Source organism: Aegilops tauschii, chromosome 3, assembly GCF_002575655.3.
Source record: "Aegilops tauschii subsp. strangulata cultivar AL8/78 chromosome 3, Aet v6.0, whole genome shotgun sequence".
Taxonomy (NCBI): domain Eukaryota; kingdom Viridiplantae; phylum Streptophyta; class Magnoliopsida; order Poales; family Poaceae; genus Aegilops; species Aegilops tauschii.
Genome location: NC_053037.3, coordinates 62197082 through 62210696, shown reverse-complemented (window position 1 = coordinate 62210696; position 13615 = coordinate 62197082).

Here is a 13615-nt window from a genome sequence, read left to right as displayed (position 1 = left end):
ACACTTAGTCCTCACCGTATTCCCCTTGAGCTAAGGTCACACAGACCTCGCCCAATCACTCATGGTAAGTCTTCAGGTGACTTTCGAACCTTCAGGCGATCCACAATTCCTCTTGGATGCTCTAGACCATGACGCCTAACCGTCTGGAAGAAGCACAGTCTTCAAAGGTAACAAGTGTCGGATCCACGCAGGATCAATCTCTTCAGTGATGCTCAATCACTTTGGATTTGTAGGTGTTTGATTTTGGGTTTTCCTCACTTGATGATTTTCGCTCAAAGTCCTCGGAGGATGGGATGCTCTCAATTGACAAGTGTCAGTTTCTCTCGGAGCAGCCAACCAGCTAGTGGTTGTAGGGGGCGGCAATTTATAGCCTAGGGAGCAGCCCGTCATGATAAGACATAAATGCCCTTCAATGATATGACCGTTAGGTGGGTAGATATTTTGGGACAGCTGGCGCATAGCACAGCAACGGTCGGAAATTTGAGTATCAAATTCCTCAGGGCTATCATGTTCCTCACTGTGTAGGCAATCCGCACTAGCGAATTCCTAACTCCTCAATCAGAACAAATTCCTCAGAGGCCAGAAGAACTTTGTCTCTGTCACTGAAGAATATGACTGAACTGTATGAGATTTCCAATGGCTTCACTCGAAGGGATTGGTAGGTGTAGGATTTTGAGTTGAGCATCACTTGGAAATTTTTCCTTAGTATTTCCTCGACCCACTTTAACAATACGGTGTTTCCTATGACTCAAGAAAGAGAAAATGAAACTACGAAAACAAAATTCTTCACGTTTCATGTTCCTCAAATGAATACCAAGTCTTCAAGGTTACACCAATTTCTTCACTTTCAAAGTCTTCAGGAATCCAAAGTCTTTAGTCGAAGAACTTCATTTTTAGGGGTCGACTTTCTCTGGAAATATCAAACTCCTCATAGACTTATGGACCTGTGTACACTCATAAACACATTAGTCCCTTAACCTATAAGTCATCAATACACCAAAATCACTAAGGGGCACTAGATGCACTTACAATCTCCCCCTTTCTGGTGATTGATGACAATATGGGTTAAGTTTTCAACGGGGATAAACATATGAAGTGTAAATACTGATATTGAGGAATTTGATTGCAAGATATAGAAGAACTCCCCCTGAAGATGTGCATAGTGAGGAATTTGTTTTTGAAGCAATGCACACTTGAAGAGTTGAATCATGGAGATCTCCCCCTATATCTTGTAATTCATACACGCATTTGAGTATATGAATAATTTGAAATGCATGATGAAATATGGTGACTGATGTAATTCAGCATGTGTTTAATAACATTAATGAGGAATAACCATGCAGAAGAAAAAACAAAAGTATCAGGCCACCATAGAGTTTAAGTTTACAACTCGATCCAAGAAAGTCATCAGAAGAACGAGAGTTGTAACTTTTAGAAAAAAACGCCCATATAAGATAGACCCGCTTGAAGACTCACTCAAATTTCTCCCCCTTTGTCATCAAATGACCAAAAGGTTCGAAAATGAGGACTAACGCCCCTGAAGAATATCAAGGTGATGAAGGAGCGCCAGCGTTGTTGGGGTCGTTTGTTGTAGTAGGGCCTGCTGCAGTGTCGTCCAAGTCTTCATGTTCATCAGTGTCACGTGATGAAGAATGGGAGCTGGCCACCAAGGAAGGAACCTTGACCTTCTTGTACTTCTTCGGAGGAGGTGCAGCCCAGTCAAGATCTTCCTTGAGACCCATTTTCTTCAGATCTTCTTCACCATATATGTGCGACAGAATAGCCCAGGTGCGGTTGAGGGTTTCATGAAGGTAGTAATGGTTTTTCTTCACTGCATTATGGGTAGCAGTCATGTTGTGAAGAATTGAACCAAACTGACGCTTGACCCATTTATGATTGCGATCAACCTTCTGGTGAAGACTGAGGAGAAGCTCACGGTCAGAAATCACCCAAGGTGCTGTGCCTTGAGGATTTTGCTTAGGTGCATTGGCAGCAGAGTCATGGGTGGCAGAGTCATCATTGGTGGAGTAGGATGCAGCCTTGCGAAATTGACCATCCAATGGACGAATGCCTTCATCAATTACAGCAGTAGCCTTGCCCTTTTCATCGGCTGAGGAAAATATCCTTTTGAGGACTTCCATCGGGGGCAAGTAGCTGCAATGGTTCAGTGTATCAGCTTTGTAGTTGAGTGAAGACCTTGTTCTGATGAATCTCATAATCCATGGTGCATAAGGCTTCAACTCAAATGGTGACTTTGCGACATTGGCCAGAGTCCTCATGAAGAAATCATGGAAGTTGACGGGAACGCCATGAATGACATTGAAAAGCAGATTCTTCATGATGCCAACGACTTCTTCTTCGTTTGAGTCATGGCCCTTGATAGGACTCAATGTCTTTGTCAGAATGCGATAGATAGTCCGAGGCACATACAACAATTCCTTCACAAGGAATTTTGTTCTTGGGGCCTGACCTGGCTTCAAAGGCTTCATCAGCACTTGCATATAGTGATCGGTAAGCTCAGGTTCATTGTAGACGCAACAAGCACCTTCAAGGGGCGGACTGAGAGGCAAAGCACAAAGCAATTCAGTAGTTGGTGCTTTGTAGTGAGTGTTTTCAGACATCCAGTCCAGCACCCATGAATTCACGTCTTCAGAGTTGCCGGTGATGTGCAGAGTTGCATAAAATTGAAGAATTAGCTCTTCATTCCAATCACATATGTCAGTGCAGAAATTTAACAGTCCAGCGTCGTAGAGAACACTGAGGACTGGCCCGAAGCATGGCAGAGATTCCATATCCACGTGAGGAATGTGCTCATGATCAAAGACTTTGTCTTTGTTGAACAACACTGAGGAATAGAAATTTGCCTGGCTGGCAGTCCAGAAATGCCTTTTCCTTATGCGAGCAGAGTCATAAGGGTTGTAATCAGTGAAGAATACGTGCTCGCCAAAGAAATCATCAGCCTTGAATTTTTGCTTCCTTGAGAATGGATCCTTTGGCTTGGGCAGTGGAGTGTCAGTCAGTTGCATGATGACCTCAGGAATCACAATCTCAGGTTCTTCAGGCTGAGGAATTTCTGGTTCCTCTTCAGTGGCAGCCTGGTTCTTCAAATCTTCATTTTCATTTTCTTCGGCACTAGCGGCTGGAATGTCTTCATGAGCTTCATCAGATCCCATTTGAACTGTAGTGGCTGGGACTGAGGACTTTACTGTAGTGGAGTGAAGAGTGGAGAATTGGGGTGCTGACTTTCCCAAAAGTCATCATTCATCACTGGTGTGGTACAGCCAATGTCCACATCTTCTTCTTCAATTTCTTCAACGCCAGCCTCTTCAGCAGTAAACTAAGGCATAGACGAGGAAACTGTGGGGGTTGAAGGGATTTTATCCACTTCAATTTCTTCATCCATCTGCTCTGACGAAGCAGCAGAAGGATGTTCTTCATCAGATCCGCTAGGGATCACATATTCTTCATCAAAAGGGATGATTTCCTTTGATGGCATGGAGGAAACTGGAACAACATCAATTGGATGAGCAAATGAGCTTGTCAATTTCTTCATCTTCTTCGGTGCTGAAGAATCTGAAGGAGTTGATGCTTTCCTTTTCTTCACTGCTGCACGCTTTGCAGCCTTGGTCTTCTTCACATCTGATGTAGATGGAAGGATTGGAGTTGGAGTAGGTGCAGGAGGAGCAGAGGAATGTGATTGATTTTCTTCTGGCACAACTGGTGCAGTTGCCCTGACCTCTTCATTTTCTTCGGGCGCACAACTAGTGGGTGCCCTGGCAATTTCTTCAGTGGCTGGAATGCAGTCATCAGCCCTGGAACTCACATTTTCTTCAGCAACCTGATTGTCATCAGCGGTGCTGGCATGTTCTTCAGTTGGCTGAGCAGATGCTTCAGCCTGAGGAATTTCTTGTTGCGATGGGGCTGCAACATTTGAGGTGAACATCTTAGTCAGTTTAACAAACCTGACCTTGGCTCCTTTCCAATCAGCATAGTAAGCGTTGAAATCATTGCTGAGGACTTTGATTTCAGACTGGATCTTTACAAGTTCATCAGTTGTCATAGATATAATGTTGTTCTTTAGGAATTTCTCCTTCCTGTACTGTGCTTTCTTGAGCTGCCTGGCCTTCTCAAATTTCCATTTTTCTTCTTGGATGAAGGCAGTCAGCATATGACTTTGACCAGGAGTCAGCTTGAAGTCAGGCATAGGAGTGTTTGGGTCCTTGTGCCATAGATCAATATAGTCGAGGATCAACTTAATTTGGATCCAAAAGCAGTGGCACATTTGTGCCCTTGGCTCTAGCGGCCCTGACTTGCCTGTATCTGATGATTTCAACGAGTTCTTCATCCCAGCTTCGTCTTCTTCAGACGGTACTTGGAAGGCGACCTGCCTCTTGTGAGGACTTGGGCGAGAGCCTCGTCCAGCAGTGGTCTTTGTCTTCAGCAAAGAGGGTCCTGTTGAAGAATTTGGTGCAGCTGAGGAACTAGCTGAAGCTCCTGAGGCAATGGAGATCCCTGTAGTCCTTTGGCACATGGCGAGATGCATAGGTGCTGAGGATTTTGACAGAGCAACTGAGGACTTTGGAGGAGTAGGAGAGGCTTGAGGAATTGGCCGTGAGGGCTTAGCTGAGGAAATTGGCCGTGAGGGCATTGAAGAAGAGGCACTTGGCTTGTGCGCAGGCTTCTTTGCCATGGATTTCTTCGGCCTTACAGAGGCCTCAGCGGCAGCAGCAGTACAGTCTTCATTGAATTTCTTCACTGCTTCCTTAGCCTGTTTGGCCAACTTGGCCTGGCGCTTGGTCCATTCTTCAGGAAAATCCTCACCGCGCTTGATGCTAGTGGGATCTACTTCTTGGCCAGGTGCCAATGGTGGTCTTGAGCATGGAGGAGTAACAGCAAATTTCTTCATGTATTTTGGAGTCACATACCTGTTCTCCCTCCATTCTTTTACCCATCTCCTTTCAATCCTCTGAATGCGCACCTTGCACTGATTTTTATCTTCCTCAGGGGGTGTGCAGTACCCAGCATAGAGGTCCTCATGGGTTTCAAATGGAGTGTTGACCTCAGGCCTCTTTCCTCCTTTCTGTGGCTTCTTTCCATCAGCCATTTTCTTCAGATGAGGAATTTGAACAATTGAATTCTCTGAAGAAGTATGCAACTTTTCTTCGAGGAACGCTGCAAATGAGTTAAGTTGATGAGAACCTAGTGATTCAGCAGCGGACATGAGTACCTGTGAACAGAGTATAGTTGCGAGGAATTTGGAGAGGTCATATGCGTTCTCAGAAGGTTTTTCAAAAAGAACAAGTTTGAGGAATTTGACTAGTTGAGTCTTAAAGAATTTCACTAAGCGTTCTTTGTCTTAGGTTCCAGAGTTGTATAGATCGGAGATCCACACAATTGAGGAATCTTAAAGAAAAATGATGCTTAGGGAAACGAATCAAGAACAGATGAGATGTGAGGTGTTTAGTGTCTGAAAAAATTGAAGAATAAACACCATTGAAGATTTTGTAGGAATCATTTGAATCAAAAGGGGCAGTGAAAGTAACTTTTAATTACCCTGAACAAAGAACACGATGAACTATGAGTTGGAGAAGTGAAGTTCGTCTGTGCAGATCTTCCACACCCTAACTCGGCGGAGGAAGACGGCTATGGCGGCGGTGGAGTGAAGATTTCCGCGGCCGGCGCGAGTACGGCGGCGACGAGGTCGAGGTAGTGAAGCTCTTCCTCACCGGCAACGATGAAATAGCGGCGGTGCTAGGGTTTGAGAAGCTTGAGCTGGAGAGAGGTCGAGCGGAGTAAAAGAAGTGAGGAAGGGGAGAGGGGGTATTTATAGCCACGGTGAAAAACTGTTCGCCCGAAGAAATTGGACGAACGTGCCCCTGACCCTTCTCATTCGCTTGACATGTGTCACCCACGTACTGAGAAGTGGAGATCGTGTTAGATCGTGGGTGAATAGATAAGTATTTCGTGGGATGCGGAACGGTTTGAGCGGCAAAGCCGAAAATTTGGATAAGATAAGTTAAAAGTTCCGTTCGCAAATTCTTCAGCTGACAAGAACACAGTGAAGATTTTGAACGAGTTTCAAATAGAATGCATATGAAGAATTTGTGAATAGATTGGGTTGAGTATAGCATAGAGGGGAAAGGGTCCGATCACATTCACTTAGCAGAAAAACCAACTTGAAGAAATAGCCATAAGTGAATGCTATAGAGGACATAAACTCATATATATATATATATATATATATATATATATATATATATATATATATATATATATATATATATATATATATATATATATATATATATAGCCAATGAAGAAAAACGATGGAAACAGTGAAGATTTTGCAAAGTTGAGGAATTTGAACAACTGAGGAAAAACTCAAATTGAAGATTTTCAACTTTTGGTGGTGGCGTGACCCACCGTATAAGAATGATGATTTCAGACACCGCGTACAATTGTCGTAAGGTTCTGAGAATCAAATTCTTCATTAATTTCTTCACACTTAGAGTGTTATTCTTCATTGATTGAAGAAAAACGTTTCTTCATGTGTTGCACATCTAAGTCATCAATTTTGCATAAGTGTTAGGATGAGTATCCTTTTCAAAGAACATTCGAAGATTCTAGGATATTTAGCTCTCACCGCAACTTGCTAAATCTCTTCTCATCCAAGGGCTTTGTGAAGATATCGGCTAGCTGTTCTTCAGTCTTCACATGCTCAATAGAACTGTCGCCCATCAACACATGATCGCGAAGAAAATGATGACGAATCTGAATGTGATTTGTCTTCGAGTGCTGAACTGGGTTGTGAGCAATCTTGATGGCACTCTCATTGTCATAGAAGAGAGGCACATTCTTCACGTTGACGCCGTAGTCCTTGAGAGTTTGCTTCATCCCAGGAATTGAGCACAGCAAGAGCCAGCAGCAATGTACTCAGCTTCAGCAGTAGACAGTGATACGCAGTTCTGTTTCTTCGAGGACCAACAGACCAAAGATCGTCCGAGGAAATGACATGTACTAGATGTTGACTTGCAGTCCACACGATCACCAGCATAGTCAGAGTCAGAATATCCAATGAGATCAAAAGCCGAGCCCTTGGGGTACCATAATCCTAGTGTTGGTGTGTGAGCTAGATATCGAAGAATATGTTTCACAGCCTTATGGTGTGATTCCTTCGGTGTAGCTTGAAATCAGGCACACATGCAAACACTAAGCATAATATCTGGCCTAGATGCTCATAAGTACAATAAAGAACCAATCATGGAGCGGTATACCTTTTGATCGAAGTCAATACCATTTTCATCAGTGCACAGATGGCCATTTGTGGGCATAGGAATTTTGACTCCTTTGCAATCTTGCATGCCGAATTTCCTCAGTACATCCTTGAGGTATTTCTCCTAAGATATGAATACGCCATTGCGCTGTTGACGCATTTGAAGACCTAAGAAGAATTTCAACTCTCCCATCATAGACATTTGATATTCTTCACTCATCATATAGGCAAATTCATCACTATAACGTTGGTCAGTACAGCCAAAGATGATATCATCAACATATATTTGGCACACAAACAATTCATCATCATATGATTTAGTGAAAAGAGTAGGGTCGAGTGAACCGGGTTTGAAGCCTTTCTTCTTGAGGAAATCCTTCAAAGTATCATACGACGCCCGAGGGGCCTGCTTGAGGCCATAGAGGGCCTTATTGAGTCTGAAGACTTTGTCAGGATGCTTAGGATCTTCAAAACCTGGGGGTTGAGCAACATATACTTCTTCCTCAAGCTTACCATTGAGGAATGCACCTTTCACATCCATTTGATATAAAGTGATATCATGATGGTTAGCGTAAGCAAGTAATATGCGAATAGCTTCAAGTCTAGCAACAGGTGCAAAAGTTTCATCGAAATCAATTCCTTCAACCTGTGTGTAGCCTTGAGCTACTAGCCGTGCCTTATTCCTCACCACAAGGCCATTTTCATCTTGCTTGTTGCGGTAGATCCACTTTGTGCCAATGATATTGTGTTTGCGAGGATCTGGACGATTGACCAGTTCCCAAACCTTGTTGAGCTTGAACTGATGTAATTCTTCTTGCATGGCCTGAATCCACTCAGGCTCTAGAAATGCATCATCTACCTTAGTGGGCTCTGTGATAGAGACAAAGGCATAGTGCCCACAAAAGTTAGATAAATGTGAAGCTTTTGAGCGTATGAGAGGACCTAGTGCTTCAATGTCATCGATGATCTTTTCAACTTGCACTTCTTTTGCAACGCGAGGATGAGTATGTTGTCGTCGAGGAATTTGATCAGTATTTTCTTCAGCACCATTTTCTTTAGCAATTTCTTCAGGTGCATTAGCTCGACGTTCTTCATGTTCTGGAATGAATTCTTTAGCAGATTCTTCGTTAGGAATGACATCCTCAGTAGCCTTGAACTTGATAGTTTCCTCAGGTGCTGGTTCATCTATCACAGAGGGTAGGTGCTCTCTCCATGATGCCATTCTGCTGAGGAGTGTAAGGAGAAGATAACTCATGAGTAATACCAAGTTCATCAAGATAGTCATCAAGACCAGAATTCTTGAACTCAGTTCCATTGTCACTTCTGATGTGCTTGATCTTCACACCAAAGTTGGTTGAAGCCCTCGAGGAAAATTGTTTGAAGACTTCCTGCACTTCATGTTTGTAAGTAACAATGTGTACCCATGTGTAACGAGAGTAATCATCAACAATAACAAGGCCATAGAGAGATGCGTCATTTGTGACAGCTAAGTAATGGTTAGGACCAAAGAGGTCCATGTGAAGCAATTCGAATGGTCGAGTAGTGATCATGATAGTCTTCGCTGGATGCTTAGCCTTGGTCATCTTTCCAGCTTCACAAGCTCCACACAGGTGATCCTTGAGGAATTTGACATTCTCAATGCCAATGACATGCTTCTTCTTCGCAAGCGTGTGCAAATTCCTCATGCCTGCATGACCAAGTCGTCGATGCCATAGCCAACCTTCTGAAGCTTTTGCAAGTAGGCACACGGCTGGTTGCGGTCCTGTAGAGAAATCAACAATATACAAGTCTCCTCTCCTAAAGCCTTTGAAGACTTTGGAATTGTTAGCTTCCATAACCACAACACAATGATACTTGCCAAAGACAACTACCATATCAAGATCACAAAGCATTGAGACAGACATGAGATTGTATCCTAAGGACTCGACAAGCATGACTTTGTCCATGTGTCGATCCTTTGTGATCGCAACCTTACCTAGACCCAATACCTGACTTTTGCCTTTATCAGCAAAGATGATATGCTTCAGATGCGATGGTGATAAGGGTGCATCTATCAATAGATTCTTGTCACCAGTCATGTGACTTGTACATCCACTATCGAGGACCCACTCAGTGGCTTTGGGTTGATCATCCTGCAGATGAATTAGTGCAGCTTACGAACATCATATACTTCGTCATTGAAGAATATGACATCACAATTCATCAGACGAATTTCATCAAGCAATGCAATAGTTAAAACAGTATGAGGACGTGAGAAATGAAAGTTCATTTCTTCATGATTAACCTGCGTCCTTTCAGGCACTCTTCAGGTCTCCAGCAAATTCTTCAGACGTTTAAGCATGTCTGGAGACCTGACCCTGCAGAAGAGATTAGTTCTTTTTCTTCACCACCCACATCTGAAGGGGTGGCAAAGAGTTCATCACTCTGCGAGCTCCATACGAGAAAGGTGGCATAGAAGCCAATCCATTTCATTTCACATAAGAGAAGTTAGGGTAAGCATATGAATAGGCAGAGAAATTCTTCGAGGACTTATGAACATAATGATTAGAACAATAATGCTCATATTCATAGCCCTTGGCTCTTCCCTGCGAAACAGAGTTGTTAGCACGATGATGTTCATATGAGGATATAGACCTTGGAGTCACCGGCCAGGAGGGCCGGGTTATTCTAAGGGTCATTGCTAGAAGCCCGGAGCTAAGTATCAAGATAATGGGCCAGAGATGGGCCGAGACCCGGATATGGCTTAAAGCCTGTAGTTACCATCATTGTTATAGTAGACTTGTAGTGTAAGGCAGGTATTGTTTAGAGTCCGAGCCGGACGCTCTTATGAGCCGGCCGGGACTCTAAGGGCTGCTGGGCGTCAGCCTCCCTATATAAGGGGAGGACCCGACAGTGTTTTGGGGGCGACAACAATCTGATCGAGAGTCGGGCATAGCTGTTTAGCTCCCTGGCGATCGTAACCCTAATCGATAACACCTCAAACTGGACGTAGGCTTTTACCTTCACCGTAAGGGGCCGAACCAGTATAAATCCTTGTGTTCCTTGTCCCGCATAACCCCTTCAAGCTTCCTAGTTGCGATGGCTCCACGACTAAGTCCTGGCACAAGGACATCTGCCGTGACAATTCCACGACAGTTGGCGCCCACCGTGGGGCAAGCGCACGGTGGATTTGAGTTCATGAAGGGCAGCTTCGAAGGGCTCAAGGGATATGCTGTGGGCCGGATGACCAAGAGTCGTCGCGGCAAGCTCTACATCGATGATGCGGACTGGGGCACCGACGCCGGCTCAATTGAGTACGGGTACCGGGTCCCCTTTGGCGGAATTCATGTCTTCATCGGCAAGATCGGTGAGCCGGGCCCCGAGTCGGATCTCCGCGCCGATCTCTTCGAAACGGCTCAGCGCGCACGACCCTCCCGGGCCCGGCCGGCCTTAAGGAGAGCTTTCGTGGGATGCATCCACGGAGGGCCCTCTGATCCATCTGGGTCCGGTGAAGAGGCAGCCGCCGGCTCTGACGGCGAGTCGGCCACCGATGAGTCAAACTCGTTGTACCAACTCCAAGATGGCGTGCTCATGGGTTGTTCCGACGGTGACAGTATTCCGGACCTTTTTGAGCCACCAAGTCAGGTTGGAGTTTTTATGGCTGGTGCACAGCCTGTTCAGAACCCCGCTGCTGGAGCGGGAAACCCGGTGCCTTCGCCGGCTCAGGTGCTAATGGATCTCACGGACAAGATGACGGCCCTGTTAACCGCCACGATCGACCCGGCAGATCAAGCTCAGCATGATGCGGCGGTGGCACAGCTAAAATTAGATCTGATAAAAGCTAAAGAGGATCTTGCAGCGGAAGGGATCAGGCTGGCTGCAGAGCGGGCGGCTCTCGACGCCCGGACTCAGTTGATTCAGGCGCAGTCCTTACAACTCACGATGGATCAGAACGCGGCCAACGAGGTCATGAGAAGGAGGCATCAGAAGGCCCAGTCTCGACTCCCGCCGGTTTACGATCCGCGCAATCTCTTCAACACGCCGGGTGCAGGATCCAGTAACCCGCCAGGGATGATAACACCCGGGTCTGGGCCCCTTATTCAGCCACGAGTGATGGGGCCTCCCCAGGTGCCCCCTGCCCCGCTTCAGTATGTGCCAATACCCCCGGGTCATTAAAATAACCCACTGGAGAACATGGTCGCTGCGGCAGCACGGTTGGCGGCTCTCCCAGTTGACGGCGATTCTCCGACGGCTATTGAAACCCGCCGGGTCAGGGAACTGCTTCAGATAGCACTGGCGCAGCAAGAGGCATACTCCTACAGCCGGGACAGGATCCACTCAACCCCTCGACCAGGCCAGAGCCCGAGTTACAGCCGGCACATGGTCTCAGCGACCGGCTCAAGTAATGTCCGACGCCATGACCCGCCCCTGGTCATGGCCCGGCTCATAAGGGGCCTTCTATGTAGCAGACCAAGCACGCCAGGAGACAGAGCAGGCACCTCAATTGACGGCTTACCAGACCCCCCCCCCCGGCTTATCCGACGACGTCCGTTGATGGGGGTATCCCTACCAGAACCGGGGGTGTCCCTTGTTTGGTGCCTGCTATCCGTAATGAACGTTTACCCAAGGACTTCAAAGGACCTCGGAAGGTGCCTAACTATACAGCAGACTTACAGCCTGCAGCTTGGATTGAGAGTTATGAGATGGCTATGGAATTGCTAGAGGTCAGCGAGGCGGCCATGGCCAAATATTTTACCATGATGTTAGATGGAACTGCCCGCACGTGGTTAAAAGGGCTACCACCGAACTCCATTGGGTCTTGGGCTGAGCTGAAAGCCCGGTTCATTCAAAACATCAAAGATACCTGCAGGCAATCTATGTCAATTGTGGATTTGACTAAGTGTAAGCAGCAGGAGGGCGAGTCCACGACCCATTGGGTTCGCCGGGTCAAGGAGATCATACATTCATCAGATAAGATGGATGCCGGCTCTGCAGTCTTAATGTTGGAACAGAACTGTCGCTTTGTGCCCCTTAAGATGAAGCTTGGGCGGCTCAAGCGCGACTGCACCGATATGGGTACCCTAATGGCGGCTCTTGTCAAGTACGCCGATTCCGATGGTACCAAGGATCCCCCTTCAGATGATGAAAGGGCAGGGAAGGGAAAGAAGAATGGCAACGGCAAGGGTCCTCAGTTTAACCCGGGGAACCAAGGAGGAGGCAAGCGTAAGGCCGATGGCAGCCTAGAGTTTGTAGCCAACACCAACTCTCAAGGTAATAACCAGCAACGCAAGGGGAGGCCCCCTCCCCGAGGCGGCGGGTCAGGACCTTCTCTGGAACAGCTGTTGAACGAACCTTGTCCGAGACACGGCTCTAGAGAGAAGCCAGCGACTCACATGTGGAAGGATTGTGCTATCATGAAGGCCTTCAAAAACTACAATGGTCCGGGTGGTGGCTCAGGTGCCGGAGGCTCAGGCGCCGGCGGTTTTCATGGCCCGGGCGGTGGCTCAAATTCCGGTCCTCAGAACAGTCAAGGAGGCTTTAATCAACAGTCTGGTCAGGGTCATCAACAGCAGCAGGGGGGTTATCAGACCAACCCGAAGCAGCTTAGCGGCGGACAGTATCACGTGTTCACCACTAGTTTGTGCAAACGAGACGAGAAGCTTCACAAGCGGGCTGTTAATGCTGTTGCGCCGGCGGTTCCACGCTACTTGCGGTGGTCTGAGCAGCCTATAGTGTGGAGTAGGGAGGATCACCCTCCCCGGGTGGATAACCCGGGCCACTTGGCCCTAGTAGTGGCCCCTCAGGTGGGAGGCTATAAGTTCACAAAAGTACTCATGGATGGAGGCAGCAGCATCAATATCCTCTATTAAGAGACTTTTCGTCGTATGGGGCTAGTTGATAAGAACCTCAGCCAGTCAAACACTATCTTCCATGGTGTGGTACCCGGTAAGTCGGCTTATCCAGTCGGCAAGATCGAACTGGAAGTGGCCTTTGGCGATGAGAATAACTAAAGGCTGGAGAAGTTGACCTTTGAGCTGGTCAAGATAAGAAGTCCATACCATGCTATATTTGGACGGCCGGCTTACGCTAAGTTCATGGCACGGCCGTGTTATGTGTACTTACAGCTCAAGATGCCGGTTCACAATGGGACCATTACGGTTCACGGCAACCGGAAAGTGGCTCTGGAGTGCGAGGAAGGTGATGCAGCTTATGCAGAGTCTGTTTGCGCCACAGAGGAGTTGAAATTTTATAAGGACAATGTTGACCCAACAGATATGACCTCCCTGAAAAAGCCAACCACGGAGAATGAACCGGCCATGAAATTTAAATCAGCTGATGAGACTAAACTTGTTGATTTTGTTC